Below are 16,876 nucleotides of genomic sequence, written 5' to 3' on the forward strand. Positions count from 1 at the left end.
TCTGGGACATAAGAGGCAATTTGTAATGTTTGTTAAATGAATGCATAAATACAACAGATAATCTGTACTCATCAAATTTTTATTAAGATCTCACAGTGCCCTAAATATATAATTACTTTCTCTGTGTCTAGCTGTCCTCCATTTTCCTTGTCTTAAATTTTAAAACATTCCTACAAGATACTTGGGGGGGGGGGGACACAAATTGATGTGATGGTTTTAGCCAGTGTGGAATGCAGTTGCCTTCCTGCCTTCTGAACACTGATGTTGACCAAGGATGACACCCCTATATTCTCAGTATATCAGCCTTAGTATTTCTCTTTTCAGGTAGGTGTTTTTGAGTGAGAAGGCCAATGATGCATGATCTCCTTAGGCGTTTAGCATTTTTGAGCTTACTTTCCCATCCAACAACATCCCCATGCTTCCAGAGTTGCTCTCTGGTGTAATTCATAGTGGTGGACAGCTGGTGTTACTTTATTTCCTTGTTTAATCTTCTCAGTTCTAACCAATATCTTTGTAGCATCTTTTCTCTTAATATTTCAAAATTAATTTTAGCTTGCTTATTATAAGCACAATAAATGGCTTTCCTGTAAATTTTTGATACAAAGGATAGAACCTTTGTTTCAGACAGTAAACTCAGTTCTTCCACTAGTTTGCTGATGACTTGAAAATCTCATGTCCTCAGTTTCTTTTTTTCTTTTTTCTTTTTCTTTTTTGTCTTTTTGTCTTTTTAGGGCCATGCCCTAAAAAGTGGTACATGCATTGTTAAATGAATGCATGTGGTACATGGAGGTTCCCAGGCTTGGGGTCCAATTGGAGCTGAAGCCACCAACCTACGCCACAGCCACAACCTATACCACTCCAGATCAAAGGAGCATCTGTAACCTACACCACAGCTCGTGGCAACACCAGATTCTTAACCCACTGAGTAAGGCCAGGAATCAAACCTGCGTCCTTATGGATGCTAGTCAGATTTGTTTCCACTGAGCCACCATGGGAACTCCATGGTCCTCAGTTTCTTCCCCTGAATTGTGATGGATCTGGATAAAAGAGCCTCTAAGGATCATTCTAGCTCTTAGATCCCTGGACATTCAATAGTCTTCAGATTCTTATTAAAGTTATTTATGTTAGTGGATAGTGGCAAAGATTTGGATTCTGAGTCCTTGGGTCCATGTTCCCAGATCATATGCACTGTGAATTGCAGAGAAAATAATAACATTAAAAAGAAATGGTTACTTTTTCTTTAAGAAAGCTTGTCTTTCCTTTTCCCCTTTTTGTTTTTGCTCTTTAAATAATATGTTGTGACCATTTTGGGGAATCCAAATAATATAACTGGGCCCTGTAATCTTCCTTATTTCTTAAAGGAAGTTAAACTGTATTTGGTGTCTAAAAGAGTTTTTATAATTAGGTTATACAGTCACATTGGGTTAAGTGATATACTAAATTACCCCCTAATTTCAGTGATTTAACAACACAGAAATCCATTTCTCACTTATGTTGTAATCCAGCAAGAGGTAGCAGAGCTGGGAGATGAAGAGGAGGTAGAGAACTGGGACTGACTTCTTCTATTTTGTGGCTCCACCACATTTTGGGACCTTGGAGTCCTCCTCTTTCATCTCCACCAGAAAATGAGAAAAGAATCAGGTAAGGTGGAGAATTGTTTTTATGGCCACTCCTAGAAATATCAATTTGCTCCACGTTACAGTGATCAGAACTCAGTCTTATGACCCCACCCATGCAAGGTGGCCAAGAAACATAGTTTAACTGTATATTAAAGATGAAGTGAGGAGTTCCCATAGTGGCTCAGTGGTTAGCGAATCTGACTAGGAACCATGAGGTTGCAGGTTGGATCCCTGGCCTTGCTCCGTGGCTTGGGGATCCGGTATTGTCGTAAGCTGTGGTGTAGGTTGCAGATGTGGCTCGGATCCCGAGTTGCTGTGGCTCTGGCATAGGCTGGTGGCTACAGCTCTGATTAGACCCCTAGCCTGGGAACCTCCATATGCTGCGGGAGCAGCCCTAGAAAAGGCAAAAAGACAAACAAAAACAAAAACAAAGATGAAGCAGAAATGATTTACGTCATTCTGCTAGGTCATCCACATGTGGCAGAAATATGCACAGGATGGTATATATGCAATATGACAGCCAGAGAGATTTACATTGTTACAGAGAGAGATTAAAAAAACTAATGAGATTGAATGTTCATGAAGAGAGGCCAAGTGGTGACTTTGACCTCAGAGAAGGGACTCAATGCAATCTCTTTTGTTTAATAAGCAAGGAAATGATGACACTGGTAATCGAAGTGGACTGCTCAAAATCATCACAAATCAATTGCTTAGCTGAAACTAGGACTCCTAGGTCAATGTACTTCTTGGCATTCATGCAGTAGGGTCACAAACACCAGCATTCTTTGGAGAAAAGCCTACTTGGATCTGGTTGGAGACCAAAGTTAAGTCTATCAGTATTTCTTATTTTGCTTAGTGGTATAAAAACCTTTGAAGAAATTTTTCAGAATTCTTAAAAGTTACTGAATGTCTTAAGAGCACAGAGTGGAGTAGGCCTTTAATGTGAGACAGGAACAAGGAGAGACAGAGAGTCAGAGACAGAGGAGAAGCACTAAGAAAAAGCCAAGATCTACTAAAGAAATGCTCACTTGGGCTGCTAGTTTTGATGGCTTCTATAACATAAATTTTACTTTCAGTTTCTTTTGGTTTTTTAGTTCTAAAGAGACGTTGGCCCTGGCCGAGCATCGAAGAAGGTAAAGACTGTCTTTGGGCCTCTGCCCCTCCTGTGATGTACATTTCCTACCATTCAAAGCTCCATTCGTGCCTACCAGGCTGCTCAACAGAGAGCAATGCCCTCATTTCCTTCCCTGGTCAGTTTAATCATTCCTTTCTCCACCCTCCAAAATTATTATAGTTATATGTAAAGTGTTGATTCTATACACTCAGTATCTCTTAATCTCACATATACAAGCTAAATTTTATTATACTAATTTTATAGATGAGAAAATTGAGACCAGTAGACAAAACTACCAATTATTGATTTCATAGGCTTTATGTATTTTTTTCACATTTTATACACCTTTGCAAATTACCATTTTATTATATCGCTTTAAAATAAGACCTGTCACTGTCGGAGTGGTTAAATAATTTTTCCAACATCTCTAAGCTGGCAAGATGAAAAGCTGGATTTTAAACTTAGATCTATTTTCTTTCAAAACCTATGCTTTTCATGAGCTTAATAATGATGAGGATTTTATTATTTTAAAATCATTTTTACTGCTATTAATTTTTATTTCATAATCTCCCCATAGAAATAATTCTATGATAGGATTCTATGATGGAATTTGTAGAGATGCAGTGCTTTAAACCTTATAAACAAATGTGGGAGTTCAGTTTGGATGCTCTCAGCTTCAAGTTAAAAAAAAAGTGGTATAGACAACAAGTAAATAACAAGATATTTATTCTCTTTCTTAAGGTAAAACCCAGAAATAGAGGAATTCCAAAGCTGGTTAATTCAGCTGTTTAGTGACATTATCGAGGAGCCAGTATCCATCCATCTACTCTGTCATCTAGAGAAATTTGGTTTGAGGTAGTACCAGATGGCTCTTTCATTGTAGGAGGCAACATACAGAATCAGAAAATGAAACTACTAAACTTGTGTTCCTTTTTAGAAGTGAGAAAAACCTTCCCATATTCTCACAAACAGATTTCCCTTGACATCTCTTTAGCCAAAATTGTGTGACATGCCTATGTCTAAACTAATCACTTTCCAAGTGCAATGGAAATACCATGTTTGACTTAAACCAGTGAAGACTTAACCTCTATGGCTTTGGTGGCCCTTGAACAAAATAAGGATTCTATTAGGAAGAAGAATAGATGCCAGTGACTAGCAGGTAGGAATCAGGAGTGATGATCACACTCAGGAACCAGAACTTAGTGGGTTAGGAAGAGGTAGAAGCATTCAAGTTCAAAAGAGAGGTCCCTGCCTTTCCCATGAGCCCAGCCCTGGCATGAAACTTGTTATAGAAATAAAGACTATCAGTGTTTGGGAAAGAATTTTCACATTGTTTTAGGGTGTTATTTTGAAATTACAAAAATTCCAAGTTGGTTGATGGAAAACCGTATGGAAACAAAAATTTAAATTCTAACTCATTAAGGATTATTTGTGTTATTGTATTGTGGACTCGTGGATTCCAAATAATTTTAGAGGCATTTAGTTTAATCTCCTAATCCCTGTTATCATGTTTGGTTTCCTTCCATAGTGCCAACACATCTGTGTCAGGGGGCTCACATTTATAGTATATTCCCTTTCTCGTTAAAAAGTTATTTCTTATTTTACACTGAAATTGCTATAATGAATATAAAGCATATCATTTGCAGAGACACAAATGTGCTGGATAGGAAAAACAGGTTTTGGAATCAGACAGATTCCAATCTAAGATTGGCATCTCAGGTTTGCCAATGACTGGTTATGAGCTTGGGGCCAGACTCTCTAGATTCAAATTCCAGATATGCTATCTACCAGCTGTGTAACCTTAGGAAAGCACGTAACTCATCCCCCACACCCTTGCTACAGTTTTCCCTGTTGCAAAATTAGTCCTCTAGTGGTATCTGCTTAAAAGGGTTAAGTGAGTCTATATATGTAATGCCTTAGTGCTGCTGGAGACAATAAATGTTGTTTAATATTAAAATTAGCTGTGGGGGGGATGGACTGGGGGTTTGGGATTGTCATACTGAGGGATATGGAATGATTGACCAACAGGAACCTGCTGTATAGATAGCACAGGTACCTCTCCCCAGTGTTCTGTGATAATCTGTGTGGGAAAAGAATCTGAAAAAGAATGGATGCATGTACATGCTTAACAGAATCATTTTGTTGTACAGCAGAAATTATCACAACATTGTAAATCAACTGTATTTCAATAAAACTTTGAAAATTGAAAAAACTTAGCTGTGAGCACTTATGAAAATAATTTGAACTCTCTAAGACTCTGTAAAATTGATATAGCCATACATACCTCTGAGATTTGTTAAAGCAATTAAATGAGACCACGAATAGAGAGAACCCAAAAAGTTAGTCCTTCTTCTCACTTCTCTTTCCCAGTTCCTGCCTGGAACTAATTAGGTGCCTTTTATTTTTTTTTATTTTTTTATTTTATTTTATTTTATTTTTTTTTGCTTTTTGCCATTTCTTGGGCTGCTCCCACGGCATGTAGAGGTTCCCAGGCTAGGGATCTAATTGGAGCTGTAGCTGCTGGCCTACGCCAGAGCCACAGCAACACAGGATCCGGATCCGAGGCGCATCTGCAACCTACACCACAGCTCACGGCAACCCCAGATCCTTAACTCACTGAGCAAGGCCAGGGATTGAACCCGCAACCTCATGATTCCTAGTCGGATTCGTTAACCACTGAGCTATGATGGGAACTCCATTAGGTGCCTTTTAAATATTGCCTGCTCCATTAGTTCCCTTTCCCCTATGAAGCTGTAGGGATGAAGTTCAGACAACTTCCCTGTGGATTCCACCTTTCTGCAGAAAGCGAGTCTGCTGTCCTCCAGGGCCAGGTCTCACTATCATTTGTATCTCTTATAAGCTTCTCAAGAGCAGCGCTAAATCTTATTCATCCTTTTACCTGCACAATTCCTGGAACAAAATCAGTGCTCAACATGTATTTACAAGTGAATTAAATTTTCTCGGTGACTTTCTGTAAGTACTGTACTCATGGTAAATGCCCAATAAGCTAGCTATAATAAAATTAGCCACTGATATCATTCTATAACTAATTCAATTGTTTGTGCAGGTAATGGGAAAGATGCCAGTGGGGAATAAAGCCCTTTCAATGTCTGCAGTATCTATTTCCTTTTCGCCCTACCAGAACTTGCGACGTTGACTTTTCCTCTCCCAAGTTGCGAATCATACCCCCAAAGACCAGCCAACACAGTGGACAGGGAGAACTAAATATCTCTAGGACCTACTTTCTGCTTTTCTTCTCACTGGCTGGGGCCATCCTTTTAATTCCTTGTGCAGATGGTGTTATTCAAATTGTATTTTAACTGGATTAACTCAAGTCAGTGTCTGATGACTGCTGCCCCAAAATGTGCTTGGCCCAAATCATTTATTTTTGCCCTTCAGATGGTAACCCGAGTGCCATAGGAAATACGGTATATGACACATTAAATCAAACTATCAGTCTGTTTAATCCCATCTTCTGTCCCTGTTGCTGACTCAAGGTAAGGATTGGAGCAGAGCTTGAGTTTCATGGCATAAATTTAAAATGGAAAAACAATCCTTTAAAACCCTTTACAGACTCACCATCATGGATTAATCTTAATGTTTCTTGGGTTTGTCAGGGAACATCATGGTCTTGTCCCTAGTTCTTGGGATCAGGTTTGTGTCCTCACTATGGTCTTGTGGATGCTGACCTACTTCCAGTGTCCGACTTAACAGACCTAAGAAGCCCATCTACACACTGGCCTACACGATAGCTGTTCTTGTCTTTGTGTGACTCCTGCCCCCAATCTTTGATACACTTGAACACTAAATAACTTTTTCAGATCCTACCTTCCTAGGAAAGAGGCACAAACATTTTTCACTCAGGACACATCTTCCTGATATAGGAAACACCTCTTTATCTAAAAAGCCAGAAATTCAGAAAGTTCACTAAATTATTCTTTAGGAACCAAGTGAAAAATCAGATGAGTTGACTTATACTTTTATTTTAACTGGGAATGGATGTCTGTACAAACAGCCTTTCTTATGACAATTTGGCAGCATGAATTCTGGTCAGGAAGAGGAGAATCATACAAATGTTTTTATTTCTCAGCCACCATCCTCACCAGCCCTCCCCTTTGCTGCCCTTTCTCTGAACCGAGGCTAGAGTTGATTGGGGCTTTGTTTTGTGCCTTGGGCAACAGTTTTGGGTCAGCTGAGGTCAGTGTTCATTTTATCTAAATCAGTTTGCCCTCCCTCAGTCTCAGTGGAAAAACTTCAACAAAAATACATTTACACATAAGACTTTGTTTTCACCAAGTTCTGAGTAGGCAAAGGAGGCCAGATCCTTATCCCTGGAGCCACTTAACCTCTTAATAATGTTTTATTAATATTTTTCAGAGACCCTCAACTTCAACATATTTAAATTGGCTCCTTTTCTTCTAATACTGACTCCAGAAGCTGTGTGGACTTTTGATATTTCCTGTAATTTTAATGTAGACATTGTATCAAATATATTGTAAGGAGGCAGTGTCACAGGCTAGAGAACATTCTATGGAGGACTGATGGTTGGGAAACTGGGTTCTAGTGCTGACTGTGCCATTAGGTGTGAACCTGGGCAAATTCCTAAACCCCAAGCTCCTCATCTGAGTAAACAGGGATTGAATAATATTTAAGCTTCCTTAGACTCCAAGAGTTAATGATTCAATTGATAGAAACTGGGTGGAAATTCAAGACCCATAAATAAATTAAAAAAGAGATACTGGATTTACTTTAGAACTCACAGATTTTATGTGGTTAGGAAGCAAGAAGTTCATCTTCTTGAGTTATGAAGACTAAGAGTGACCTTAAAGAACAATGGAGAGTGGAGTTCCCGTCATGGCGCAGTGGTTAACGAATCCAACTAGGAAACATGAGGTTTCGGGTTTGATCCCTGGCCTTGCTCAATGGGCTAAGGCTCTGGGGTTGCCGTAAGCTGTGTTGTAGGTGGCAGATGCAGCTCCGATCCCGCGTTGCTGTGAGCTCCAATTAGACCTCTAGCCTGGGAACCTCCATGTGCCACGGAGAGAGAGAGGCCCTAGAAAGGGTTAAAAGACAAAAAAAAATAGAGAATGTTTAGCACTGCTTCTGAGTTGGAAGGCCATAGAGGTTTTCTCATCAAATCCATATCTTTTATAGAGGGGGGGAACTGAGGCTTGAAGAGAAGCAGTGACTAGACTAATAGTAGCTGAAAAAAAACACGGAGGATTTTCTCTTTCAGTGTTTTTATTTATACTGCCTTGACTATGCTACTACTCAGAGGTATTCTTTATAATAAATGTAGTTAGAATTATGTTTTAAATAATTCCAGCTTTAAAAAACTCTGTTGAAAGCAAACCCGCCAAGCCATTCTTTCTCTTCCCCGTTATAATCGTAACCATAAACCCAGAGACAAGGTGGCAGGTGATAAATAGTACATATGTCCTAGGTATTTGAACAGTTCAGAGGACTCTGAAATACTACCTTATGTGAAGACACATGAATTCACCTCTTTTATCCTTTTTGTTGGTTCTACATATACCAATTACCTAGTGTATGTAAGCCTGAAAAATATTTCTTACCATAATTTTCCAAAGACTACCTTTCCCCAAGGTATCTGGAGAGCTTATGTTCAAATTTATTTTGGAAAAAAATGAATAACAAGATTGTTGGATTGAGAAGTTTATATACTACATGAAAATATACAAAAGTATAGGCTTTTGTTTTGTATGCATATCCCCACCCACCACATTTTATCTGTTCATAACATGTCTCAGACAATAAAGGACAACTTATCAAATTTTAGCTTTAGAGTTTGTCACCAAGGAAATATCTACTCTGCCAAATAATTTCTTGTGTTCCCCACTTTTGAACTTGTGACAAATTCATTTGTCACACCCATGAATTTTTCAGGCAATTAGTATCTTTAAAAAAGCAAAATTCTAGTTTTAAATTGATAGTATTAATGAAAACATTTGATGAAATACATATTTTTATAACACTAGAATAGTTTTAAATGTTTTTACATTTTCCAAGTAATCGAGTTTTATTATGAACAACTATTATACCACCCCTGATAATACAGTGGTCACCCCAGAAGAGACTGACATGCACGAGGCCATTTGCCCCTGTGTTTAGATGCAGGCATTTGTATTTTTGTGGTCTTTATACTAATGATCTGTCACCTATCAGGTCCTCCATGGATAGCATGACAATTTTTTGTAGCTCCTCACTCACCTGAGAACACATTTCTTTTGGCTTTGAAGCTAGACGACCAAATGTGTTATACCTGTGGGAAGAATGAGAGAGAGAAGAATTGAGAGAGGTTTACAGGACTTTATTGCATGGAATTTTACTTCTCAAAGATCTCTTGTATTTACTTTAGCAATAACTACATTCTGGGAGGCATTTTCCCTAGGGCTTACAACCATATATTAGTTTCCTAAATAGAACTTTGGGTCAGTTTGTTTACATTCTCCTAAATAACAAAAACTTATTTACGTCATTCTTGGATCTAGATGAGTTATGAATTATGAATGAGTGTATAAATAATGAAGTAAACAGAATTCAGCCCTACACAGCACATTCCCCTACATTTCTGGGAGGCAGCATAGCATGAATGTTGACGAGAACAAGCTTCATAGCCAGAGAAGCTTAGGTTTGAGTCCAAGTTCACCCCTTTTAGCTCTATGACTTGAATAATCCATTTAATCTCTATTACTTGTTCACTTTTTTCCTTTTTTTGGAGTAATCAAGCATTTTTATTGCTTCCAATTTGCCCTCCTAATATGGCTATTTATACTTTTTCAAAAACAAATTTTTGGCGACTCTACAGAGATTAGAATATACATCTAAGACTGATATAAATTAGTAGTTTTATTACTTTACTGAGAAGTCAAAGACCTTACTTAGCATACTTTAACAATCTTTAGCCTTTACTCCTTTATGTTACCGATGTTATGGTCCTATATGTATTATACATTTTTTTAACTTTTAATGATTTTTATTTTTTCCATTATAGATGGTTTACAGTGCTGTCAATTTTCTTTGTACAGCAAAGTGACCCAGTCTCACACACACACACACACACACACACACATACACACAAACATACATTCTTTTTCTCATATTATCCTCCATCATGCTCCATCACAAGTGGCTAGATATAGTTCCCTGTTCTATACAGCAGGATCTCATTGCTTATCCATTCCAAATGCAATAGTTTGCATCTATTAACCCCATGCTCCTGGTCCATCCCACTCCCCCCACTCCTCTTTGGCAACCACAAGTCTGTTCTCCAAGTCCATGAGTTTCTTTTCCATGGAAAGTTTCATTTGTGCCATATATTAGATTCCAGATATAAGTGATATCATATGGTCTTTCTCTTTCTGACTTACTTCACTTAGTATTATATATTTTTTAAACTCTCCAAGATGTTTATTGTTATACATGTTATATTCACCCACATATTTCCCTTTTGTATGCCTCTTCATTCCTTTGTGCATTTCCACACATATCTGGGACTATATTTCTTTGTCCCAAATAACTTATTTAATATTTATATTTGATTTTGGGGCCATACCTGAGACATTTGGAAGTTCTCAGGCTAGGGACTGAATCAGAGCTACAGCTGTCAGTCACAGCTACAGCCACAGCAATACAGGATCCAAGCCGCATCCCAACCTATACCATAGCTCACGGCAATACCGGATCCTTTAACCCACTGAGCAAGGCCAAGGATTGAACTTGCATTATCATGGATACTAGTCGGGTTCTTCACCACTGAGCCATGATGGGAACTCCTAATATATATTTTCATGCTATGTCTTGGCGATAAATAATATAAAGGTGAGGCAGGAGATAAGTCCAAATGATTTCATTTCATCTTCATTTTTGAAAGGTTTATTCACTGGGCATAGGGTTCTAGATTAGCAGTTATTTTCTTTCAGTGTTTTATAAGTGGCACCCATTATTTTGGTGAGAAGTCAATTGTTAGTTTTGTTGTTGCTTCTTAAAAAGTATTGTCTTTATTTTCTGGCTACTTTGAAGATTTTCTCTTAATCTCCGATTTGCAAGAGTGTTTTTTTTTTTAAATTTTTTTTTTTTTGTCTTTTTTGTTGTTGTTGTTGTTGTTGCTATTTCTTGGGCCGCTCCCGCGGCATATGGAGGTTCCCAGGCTAGGGGTCCAATCGGAGCTGTAGCCACCGGCCTACGCCACAACCACAGCAACTCGGGATCCGAGCCGTGTCTGCAAACTACACCACAGCTCACGGCAACGCCGGATCATTAACCCACTGAGCAAGGGCAGGGACCGAACCCGCAACCTCATGGTTCCTAGTCGGATTCGTTAACCACTGAGCCACGACGGGAATTCCTGCAAGAGTTTTAATAAGCTATGTCCTCCCCCCACCGTGTGTGTCTGTGTGTATGTGTGTGTGTTTACTCTGCTTGGGCTCTGAAGTGGTTCTTGAAAGAGTGCTTTCAATATTGCCACTGAGTGTCTTTCAAATCTTGTCCTTTTGGAGTTCCCATCGTGGCTCAGTGGTTAACGAATCCGACTAGGAACCATGAGGTTGTGGGTTCGATCCCTGGCCTCGCTCAGTGGGTTAAGGATCCGGCGTTGCCAGGAGCTGTGGTTTAAATTGCAGATGTGGCTTGGATCCAGAGTTGCTGTGGCTCTGGCGTAGGCCAGTGGCTACAGCTCCGATTGGACCCCTAGCCTGGGATTTTCCATATGCCGTGGGAGCAGCCCAAAAAAATCACAAAAAAGGACAAAAAAAAAAAAACAAAAAACAAAAAAAAAACTTGTCCTTTTAAGTAGATTCTCCATTTCGTACACAGATATCTACCCAAAATACAAACGTAATCATGTTCTTATTCTTCAAATCTTCTAAATCTATATTAAGAGAAAGCCCAGGCTTCCTATTCCAGTCTGTAAGATGAAACTAATTGACCTCCACCTACATTTACATCCTTCTTTCCTTCTCCTTCCTGAATCTAACCTCCCCTGGACCATAATCAGGTAAATATTTTAACTTCCCTCTACAAATTTTCACAACCAAGTCTTTGCTTTTGCTGTTACTTTGTCTGGAATAACCTCCATTTATCTCTACCCACACACATCTTCATCCAGATAAAGCCCCTCTCCTCCCATTCTTCAAAATTTATTTTACCATCTCTTCCAGGAAACTTCTCTGTGGCTCCAGCCTGGAAGGTACAGAGACTCCACTGTTTCTCTTCCTGCTCAATTACACCATTGTCTTTTGAGGTAATATCCTTCTTACTGAACACACTAGATATTAAGCTACTTAGAAGTTAAAACCAGAGGTTACTCATCTTTAATGACCAGTGCCTGTGACATTATAAACAAATATTTGTGGAATAAGTTAAATAAAGTAAAAATGTGTAGGCTTCCGTGAATATATTTTTTTCCTCAACACTTAGGGCACTCTTATGTGAGCCAGGCACTGCCCTAAGTGCTTTATACTCATGTTCTTTACCTTCTACACCAATCTTACGAGGTATAATTATGCCCATTTTACAGATGAGGAGATTAAGTTCAGAGAAGTTACACTCTTTGCTCAAAATTGTACAGATCGTTAAGCGACAAAGCTAAGTTTCAAATCTAAGCTTGTGTACCTCCAGAACAAAAAGTCTTTTCTGTAAAAATAGGGACTGATTGACACTCTCAATTGCTAATTTCTGATATTTTGACCTCCTTTCCAGCCCTACCAATAATTCCTTAGGTTCAAAGACTAATTACTGCTTTATTACTAATACAAGGCTCACTCTGGGCCATGGTACTTCTCATTAAATACCTATCAAATTATTTTCTAAAATGAAAAAATAAAAATTTTACCATGCCTAAATTTAGCAGGCTTATTTCTGAGTCATCCAATATCCTTGGGGCATTATGAGAATTAACATAAAGAAATGTTAATTCAAATTCCCCTCAAGATCTAGATGGGAATTAGACTCACAGAGACAGAACTTTACTATTTTAGGCCATTTGTGTAGGATGTTTTAAGTAAAGTCTTCAGGCTTCTTATTGAACATAATAATGTGTATTCTATAGGTAGGAAAGAACAAAAATACTCAGCATGGTGGTCTCCCTTTTATCAAGGGATACTATGGACACAAACCTCTTCCCACAAGTCCACTGTGGTTTGAAGGAGTTAAAGAATCTTCCAAATGAAACTGATTTGCAACCAGAGTGCCAAGGAGCCCCAAGAGGCTGCTGAATCCCAGGGAAGCATTTCCTTCCTCCTGGCATTGCATTTTGCATCATTGCATCCAGTGATCTCTCAGAGGACTTAGTGTTGAATGGGAACTCACATCACTGGAAAGCATATTCATGATATGTATGATGTGCCTCTGTGGCTCAGCAGGGACAATGACACTCTGTTCTTGGGTGGCCTTTTGAATGCTGTCTCATCCTGCTGTCTGGAAACACATTCCTTGGTTTCCACTCGAAGGGGGATGAAGGTGGGTGAGGCTACTGCATGATACCCTTCACATTCACCCTTGTCTTCATAGGTTATCCTTCCATATTCAGTTGCTTTCAGTTCTAGCTCCAGCTTCCCTGGAGTATTACTCACCTCACCTAGAAAGACAGGAGATGAAAGCCACAGGTGGGAACTGCTGTATGTCAGTAAGGGGTACAGCTTTCCATCACCAGGAATAGAAATAAAGGTGCTTTACACATGGAGAGACGCTATGCAAACATAAAACATCATTGTATTATGCATTATTATTTGAAGGGTTAATGCTGAATTGCAAAGAAAAGACCCATGGATGGCTGGAATGATGAGACAAAATGAACCATACAAGTTAGCACAGTTAATTTAACAGGTGTTAAGAGAATTCGTAAATTGTATCTGAAACTAAAGGGAATAGGAATAAAAATTAGTTTGGAAGGTTAGGAAGAATGTCTTTTGATTTTTACTGGTTAGAGACATACTCATAGGGATACTAAAATTTGCACAATAGGATGTATTTTTTAAAGCACTTAAACCTATCCCTCATCTGATTTGATCCACACAGTAAAGGAAGAGGATTGAAATATAACCTTCTTGTCCAGATGAGGAAGGAGATATCTAGGTATTATTCCCTTGTCCATTTCCTATTGTTCACAGGGAGTCAGAGTGAAGCTGAGATTTGAGACTTGCTCTTCTAGTTCCACATCTTTAGTCTTTTTAATACCCAGGAGAATCATGATCTAAAATCCTCCAGCATACTTACAATATGATTTTATTATCAAATCAGTTTCTTCCCACTATGCTACACCTTATACAAAAGTGGAAGTGGGGTGTAGTCGGGGAAGTTGTGCAGGCTTGAGAGACATTTGCAATTGCTTGGAATTCAGAGTCACATAAAGTCAGCCTTGGGATTGTATTTAACCTCAAGTCATGCTTGAGAGTGTGATTATGGGAACATCCCAATGACCTGAACTACAGATTTCCACAGAGGCTAATGCTACCCCATAATTCAGCCTTACCCTTCGCAGTGCTGGAGCAGATTTTGTCAGCAAGTGTGCTTTGGGCACTACGCTAGGCACCCTTGGGAATAGAATAGAAGGTCACTACAAGAACTTTGCTCCCCAAAGCCTGTAATCTAGACAAAATACGCACACCCACCCACACACACATACACACACAATTTCAGAGAAAGGGGAGCCCAGTGAGAGCAAAGGTAGCTGGCAAGAAGCTGCGGGAAGGAGATGTCATTTAAAACAAGATGACTCTAGATGAGAAATTAAATACACTGAGGGAAAGGCATGTATTTTTAAGCAGAGGGACAACATGAGCGAAAGCTTTGAGACAGGAATGGCTAGGGTCTGTATGTGAGACGGTGAAGAAGCCATCTTGCCTGGCTAGGAGGGAACGCCATTCATACAATCTCCATTTAGAAGGAGAAACACTGACGACCCGGCCAAACCGGAGGCAGGAGCAGGGAGAAGAGGGATAGCTTTGGTGATGGCCTAGCAGGAACTCCATCCCCTCCTAGCTGTACTTGTGATGTTAGCCATGAAGATCCTCAGAGTGGTGGGCTGTCCACACTCAGGGTGGATGCGATTTTTATAAGAGGGGGAGGTGTAAGGAGGTAGTTGAGGGAATAAGGAAGGCTTTGGGGTTGGGTCAGTGTAGGTTTCTACCAAAGACATTGCCCCACGGGAAAAGGTTTGCCACAAGACCAACCTCTTTCCTTGTCTTTACAGGTCTGATTCCTGCCAACGATCTTCCTTTGGGAGATTTGCCATTTTCTCTCCCCTTTCCCACTTGGTACTTTTTCTTCGTATGGTGGATTTTGTATTTTTAGCCTAGGCAGTTGCTGTGGCAACCACTAGAGCTGAACATTTTGTTTCCCAAGAACAAATGCGTGTTTAAATATTCAAACAATTTTCCGTTGTTCAAAGGAACTGAGATTTCAAGCATATTATTCAGACCATATGAGGGAAACTGAATTTTCTCTCCTTTATTTTAAGGATTCCCACAGTGTTCACGCATTTCCAGGTTAAGATTAATGTTTACATCTAATGAGGTAAGCCCTGTCAGAAAGGAGAAAAAGGAATGTGTTACGATGTTTCACTCCTCTCCACAAGTTTTTGTGGAAGATCTTAACCATGATCACTCCAGACAACAAGGGCAGGGCCTAATTTCCTCCCCTATTTGGGAAGGGAAGATGCATAATGAGGTACTCGTCTCCAGTCCTTCAATAAAGAGGTGCCATCCTTCCTATATATAACTTACCCCAGCCAATTTTGGCATCAAGAAATGGCTTTGGTCCCATTTTTTGACCTTTCCTTACATTAAAGAAATTGTAGAAACTGCATTTATTATGTCTGAGAATGCTTTCTTCTTTAACAATATTGTGTGTATATTTTATAGATTGTAGATTGCAAACATGTCTCCATTTTAGTATCTAAGATTCTGAAACTTATCCCAGCCTCCAGATTCCTCTCAAGTACATTGGAGCATGAGAATGGATCTCCCACACATCTGTACAAGGAGCTCTTAACCTTAGGTCCATGAACTTGAATGGGAAAATATTACACTGTTTTTTTTTTTTTTAACTTCTGAGGTGTATCGTTTTGTTCCATTATGATTATAGGTAATAAACCATAAGTCACCACTAGACACCCCCTTACAATACAATTATTGAAGAATTATGTCAACTTTTGCACACACTTGTCACTACCTTGAAACTGTGATAGTTATTAGATAGCCAGTATAGCCCAATATTGTTACTTCTTGAGCTAATAAAGAATATATATATTTACTCATAACATAAATATAATTTTTTAGTATTTTGAGAACTGTTTTTAGATTGCTTTCCTTTGAAATGAATTATATTTTATTTTATTCATTTAAAAATATTATTCTTTTTCAGAGTTCCCATCATGGGGCAGAGGTTAATGAATCCGACTAGGAACCATGAAGTTGTGGGTTTGATCCCTGGCCTTGCTCAGTGGGTTAAGGATCCGGCGTTGCTGTGAGCTGTGGTGTAGGTTGCAGACGCGGCTCAGATCCCGCGTTGCTGTGGCTCTGGCATAGGCCGGTGGCTACAGCTCTGATTGGACCCCTAGCCTGGGAACCTCCATATGCCAAAGGAGCGGCCCTAGAAAAGGCAAAAAAGACCAAAAAATAATAAAAATAAAAATATTATTCTTTTTCAAGGAAAGTTTTGTCCAGATATATGCCCAAGTATGGGATTGCTGGGGTTAATAGATTCACACTATTGCCTTTGGAATGGATAGGCAATGAGATCCTGCTGTGTGGCACTGGAAACTGCATCTAGTCATTTATGATGGAGAATGATAATGTGAGAAAAAAAATTTATACACATATGTGTAATTGGGTCACCATGCTGTACAGTAGCAAATTGACAAAACACTGTAAACCAGCTATAATGAAAAAAATAGAAATCATAAAAAAATTAAAAAAATAAAAATATTATTCTGACAAGGAGGTCTGTAGGTTTTCCAGGTTGCCAAAGGGGTGCATGGTACAAGAAAGTTTAACAAGTTCTGACTTCCATGTTTCCACTCCAATGTTACTATCTGTGAATCTAAAACTAGGAGTCCCTTAAGGAAGAAATTTGACCTATACCACTCATTTTATTTATTCAACATTAAGCCATGCTTCTTAGT

At 39.0% G+C, this 16,876-nt stretch overlaps 1 long non-coding RNA gene and 1 pseudogene across 3 annotated transcripts in view; one reads left to right on the forward strand and one right to left on the reverse strand.

Annotated features, from left to right (window-relative positions):
- LOC110260299 overlaps positions 1 to 16,153 on the forward strand; it is a 51,171-nt gene extending 35,018 nt beyond the window's left edge. Inside the window, exons 3-5 of one of the 3 annotated variants that reach the window (XR_002343344.1) lie at positions 11,913 to 11,995; positions 14,945 to 15,267; positions 16,117 to 16,153. This is a non-coding gene — a long non-coding RNA (uncharacterized LOC110260299). Of the gene's footprint in view, positions 1 to 11,912; positions 11,996 to 14,944; positions 15,989 to 16,116 lie in introns of those variants that run through there. The other 2 variants (XR_002343345.1, XR_002343343.1) reach the window with 2 other exon arrangements.
- The window catches only part of LOC106510108, a 198,604-nt pseudogene that overhangs the window by 127,462 nt on the left and 54,266 nt on the right, over positions 1 to 16,876 (reverse strand).

The sequence above is a fragment of the Sus scrofa genome, chromosome 4, assembly GCF_000003025.6.
Source record: "Sus scrofa isolate TJ Tabasco breed Duroc chromosome 4, Sscrofa11.1, whole genome shotgun sequence".
NCBI lineage: Eukaryota > Metazoa > Chordata > Mammalia > Artiodactyla > Suidae > Sus > Sus scrofa.